Here is a 5,329-nt window from a genome sequence, read left to right as displayed (position 1 = left end):
GGCAAAGGACTGCCTAGTGTGGCATGCCCACATCAAATAACATATTGTGCTCTATGATCAAAGCAGAATTGCAGTAGCTCAAAAAGAAGTTTGAGAGATGAAAATTTAGAGAATGCACTCCAAAAAGTTCAAATAGACAAATAGACTATCCCTCAGTTATGGTAGAGCATTCTGAACTCATATTGGTTTGATCGGTCAGTTGAACACTGTAACTTGATTCTAACATACCAATATAATTTATTCCCCTTTAAGAATTAATGACAACATAGAGCACAGTAGATAGAGCACCAGCCCTGGAGTCAGGAGTACCTGAGTTCAAATCCAGCCTCAGACACTTAATAATTACCTAGCTGTGTGGCCCTGGGCAAGCCACTTAACCCCATTTGCCTTGCAAAAAAAAAAACCTAAAAAAAAAAGAATGAATGACAACACCAGATTAACCAGTTATAATATTACTGATATTTTTCCTTCTAAAGTTAAAATGATCTCTTAATCACCAAATCCAATTACTTCATTCTCATTTTTTACACTAAATGATATCCCATCATTTTTTCCTCCAAATCAGCTGAACAAAGAACAATTATACCTCTGAACTCACAAGAGCTTTAAAACTTTTAATTATTTCTTCTCCTTTATGTTCTTCTACACACTGTAAGTTTTAATGGTGCTGTTGTCTTCTGGTTCTCTGATTTCTCTGACTATATTTGTGAGTATTCTTTGCTAGATATTTATCCACATTGATCCTACTAAATATGGGTGTTCTTCAAGGCTGTATCGTGAGACCTCTTCTCTCTGTTCCCCTCTATGTGACTTTACAATGTGATCTCAATCTCTGACGAATTCATTTATGATTTCTTTGTAAAAAATTCTCAAATCCTTTCTCCTCTCAGGACTATAAAATTTGATAAAAAAAATGATAAAGAAAGAAGTTACGGAAAAGAAGAGAATTTTGGATGTTTGATAGGATAGACCTACAGAAAATTGATTGGGGAAATTGAAAGGGGAAAACCCCTTTTGTTAAAGCAGGTCATGGCACCTACACAAAAAACCGACCATTTATTAATGGCATAAAAACCTCACAACCAAATGCAGAAAAGAAAAAAATATTAAATGCATTTCAGATCATAATATAATAAAAATTACTTTCAACAAAGAGTCATGAAAACAGATTAAAATTTAATTGGAAACTAAATAATCTAATTCTAAGGAATGAGAGGACCAAAGAAACAATCAGCAATTTCATTAAAGAGAATGATGACAATGAGGCAACATAACAAAATTTATGAGATGCAGCTTAAGTAATAGTTATATCTCTAAAGGTTTACATAAATAAAATAAGGGCACATTAATGAATTGAGTATTTAAAGCAAACAAAAAAATAAAAACCCCCAATTAAATTCCAAGTTGGAAATTCTGAAAATCAAAACACTTCAACAAAATTGAAACTAAGAAAACCGGGGTGGCTAGGTGGCACAGTGGATAGAGCACCAGTCCTGGAGTCAGAAGTAGCTGAGTTCAAATCTGACCTCAGACATTTAATAATTACCTAGCTGTGTGGCCTTGGGTAAACCATTTAATCCCATTTGCCTTGAAAAAGAAACCTAAAAAAAAAAAGAAAGAAAAGAAGACCATAGAATTAATAAATAAAACTAGGAGCTCCTTTCATAGGAAAAAATACAAGAAAATAAATCATTGGTTGTGGTGATGGTGATGGCAATTGTCATTTTCCTAGAGTTAGACTAGAATCTCAAACTATATTATAACTAAATGGAATTAGACTCATACCTCAAACTGGGATTATCAAAAAAAAATCTGGGATTGGCTAAGAAACAAACTGCTCCAACAGAGGAGTAAAATGAATAATTTTGATTATAATAAAAGTTTTTTTCTTTTTTATGAATTAATTAGCTATTATAATCAAGGTATTCAATCTCACAGATTATTTTACTCTCTGTTTAAATAGTAAATGGAGAGGGAGGGAATTGGAAGAAAGAGAAAGCCGATATTTAAATAATGGAGCATAGTTCATTTTCATTTATTCTGGTACCTAGCTAGTATCTGGTATACAGTCAGGACTTAATAAAAACTCACAGATCAATTAAGTAGTCCCTCTCTCATGTTCCCCACCACAACATTCTTTTTTTTTAAAGATTTTTCACAAACAAAAACAATACAACCAAGATTAGAAGAAAAGAAAAATGATGTAAACTAATTTTTACAGCAAACATCTCAGATACAGAGTTCATTTTTCAAATATATAGAGAGCTGAGTCAAGTTTGTAAGACTATAAGTCATTCCCCAGTTGATAATTGGTCAAAGTAAATGCACAATTCTCAGATGAAGCAATCAAAGGTATCTATAGTCACATAAAATATTTTAAATCACTATTGATTAGAAAAACACAAATTAAAGCAGTTCTGAGGTACTCTCTCACAACTATCAGATTGGATAATATAACATATTCGGAAAATGATATATGTTGGACAAAATATGGGAAAATTCGGACTCTAATGTGCTATTGGTGGAGTTTTGAAATGATTCAACTATTCTGGTGAATAATTTGAAACTTTACCTAAAGGGTAATCAAGCTGTACATACCCTTTTATCCAGCAATACTAATACTGGGTATGTATCCCAAAGTGATTTTAAAACGGGATAGAGGAAGGATCCATATTTATATAAATCTTTCTAGCAGCTCTCTTTGTGGTACCAAAGAATTGGAACTTGAGGGATTTCCGTTAATTGAGGATGTTGTGGTGTATAAATGTTATGGAATACTATTTTTTCATAAGAAATGATGAACAGCCCCTCCCTCCCTCCTCCCCGGCTCGGGAGCCAGCTGGCCCCGCGCCGCCGCAGCAGCACCAGCAAAAAAAGTGAATAGGTCATGGCACGCTTAACAAAGAGACGGCAGGGGCGGCTAGGTGGCGCAGTGGATAAAGCACCGGCCCGGCCCTGGAGTCAGGAGTACCTGGGTTCAAATCCAGTCTCAGACACTTAATAATGACTTAGCTGTGTGGCCTTGGGCAAGTCACTTAACCCCATTTGCCTGGCAAAAAGCTTAAAAAAAGAGAGAGAGACGGCAAGCAGATACAAAAGCTATCCAGCATCTTTGGGCAGCTATTGAGATCATTCAAAACCAGAAGCAAATTGCTAACATTGACCGCATTACAAAGTGTATGTCTCGGGTTCATGGTATGCATCCAAAAAAAGACAACATGTCAGCTGAGTTTAGCAGTGAAAGATGGGGTTATTGTTGAGACCCTAACCGTGGGCTGCAAGGGTTCAAAAGCTGGTATTGAACAAGAAGGCTATTGGTTAACAGGAGACGAAATTGACTGGGAAACAAAAAATCATGACTGGTATTGTTTTGAATGCCATTTGCCTGGAGAGGTATTGATATCTGACCTGTGTTTTCGTGTTTATCATTCCAAGTGTTTATCTGATGAGTTCAGGCTTAGAGATAGCAGTAGCCACTGGCAATGTCCAGTTTGCAGGAGTATTAAGAAAAAAAAAATACAAGCAAGCAGGAGATGAGCACACATCTGAAATTCATTGTCTTCTGAATGAAGGAACGGGCTATGGCTCTAAACAAAAAGGGAAAGGACAATAAGCACCCAATGTACAGAAGAGTGGTACATTCAGCTGTTGATGTTCCTACAATTCAAGAGAAAGTGAAGGAATACAGAAGTTATGAAGAATTCAAAGCTGATGCTCAACTTTTCCACAACACAGTGATTTTCTATGGAGCCGACAGTGAACAAGCTGGCATACCCAGAATGTTCTATAAGGATGCATGAGATGCAGCTTTGCAAGAATTGCTTCTTTTTATCAAATGCATGTCCAAATAACTGGTTCTGCTATCCTTGTATACCTAATCATGAGGTGGTCTGGGCCAAAATGAAGGGTTTTGGGGCCAGCCAAAGTCACGCAGAAAGAGGACAATCAAGTTGATGTTCGATTCTTTGGTCACCATCACCAAAAGGCCTGGATTCCTTCTGAAAATATACAAGATGTCACAGTTAACATTCATCAGTTGCATGTGAAATGCAGTATGGGCTGGAAAAAAGCATGTGATGAGCTAGAACTACATCAGCGTTTCCTGTGTGAAGGAAGATTTTGGAAATCTCAGAATGAGGACCGAGGTGAAGAAGAAGCAGAATCCAACATTTCCTCTACCAGTAATGAACAGCTGAAGGTCACTCAGGAACCACGTGCAAAGAAAGGGCATGCAATCAAAGTGTGGAACCCCACCAAAAAAGAAGAACCAGAGCCCGAAATTGAAACTGTCAGTTCCAGCCAGGAAATTCCCACAATGCCTCAGCCAATAGAAAAGGTTTCAGTCTCCACTCAGACCAAGAAGTTAAGTGCTTCTTCTCCAAGGATGCTGCATCAGAGCCCCCAGACCACTAATGATGGAGTGTGTCAAAACATGTGCCATGACAAATACACCAAAATCTTTAATGACTTCAAAGACCCAATGAAATCTAACCACAAATGAGAGACTGAAAGAGTGGTGCGAGAAGCACTGGAGAAGCTGCGTGCTGAAATAGAGGAAGAAAAAAGCAAGCTGTAACTAAAGCTGTGGCCAATATGCAGAGTCAGATGGACAGGAAATGTAAAGAGGTAAAGGAAAAGTGTAAAGAAGAATTTGTAGAAGAGATTAAGAAGCTAGCAACACAGCACAGGCAGCTGATTTCCCAGGCCAAGAAGAAGCAATGGGCTAATCAGAAGGAGATCTCCAACAGTAATTGAAGAATCAGGGAAAAGGAAGTATTGAAAAGAAAGAAAGAAGACTGGTGTTCTTCACTGTATGATAGTAAGATATCCAGGAAAGATGTTAGACAAATATTAAAGGAGAAAACTTGAATAGATGTATGTAAGGTACCTAGACATAATTCTTGAAATAAGATAAATATTTACAATAAGACATGAGACATGCTTTAAAAAGAAACATAAAATAGGTGAGATAGTTTTCTGTGTTTCAAAGAGAATCCTTGAGAGAACATCAAGGAAGAAAAGAACCCACGAAACTCTCTAGTTTAGTTATAAAAGAAATGATGCCTTTCCTAAGATTGGGACTGCTGACAGTAGAACTTGATCTCTCAGCTTTTATAAGTGGAAGGTCACTGAAAAATTTCAAAATAACAATTTTATAAATTATTGAAAGAGAAAATTAACCAAAATCAAGATAAAAATCAGGATATTAGTTTATAAGTAAGCAAATATAATCAGCAGGTCCAAGAACTTAAGAAGCATACTGGAATATGGCTTTAATGATATGCTTGACATCTATACTATGTGACTGCTTCTTTATAGATGTTTAAAC

At 36.5% G+C, this 5,329-nt stretch overlaps 1 pseudogene; it reads left to right on the top strand.

The window, feature by feature from the left end:
• Window positions 1-3,091: 3,091 nt before the first annotated feature.
• Window positions 3,092-4,755, top strand: LOC141512125 (zinc finger MYND domain-containing protein 11 pseudogene; annotated as a pseudogene).
• The last annotated feature ends 574 nt before the right edge of the window (window positions 4,756-5,329 follow it).

Source organism: Macrotis lagotis, chromosome 2 (genome assembly GCF_037893015.1).
Source record: "Macrotis lagotis isolate mMagLag1 chromosome 2, bilby.v1.9.chrom.fasta, whole genome shotgun sequence".
Lineage (NCBI taxonomy): Eukaryota > Metazoa > Chordata > Mammalia > Peramelemorphia > Peramelidae > Macrotis > Macrotis lagotis.
This window is presented reverse-complemented; position numbering and strand designations above follow the sequence as displayed.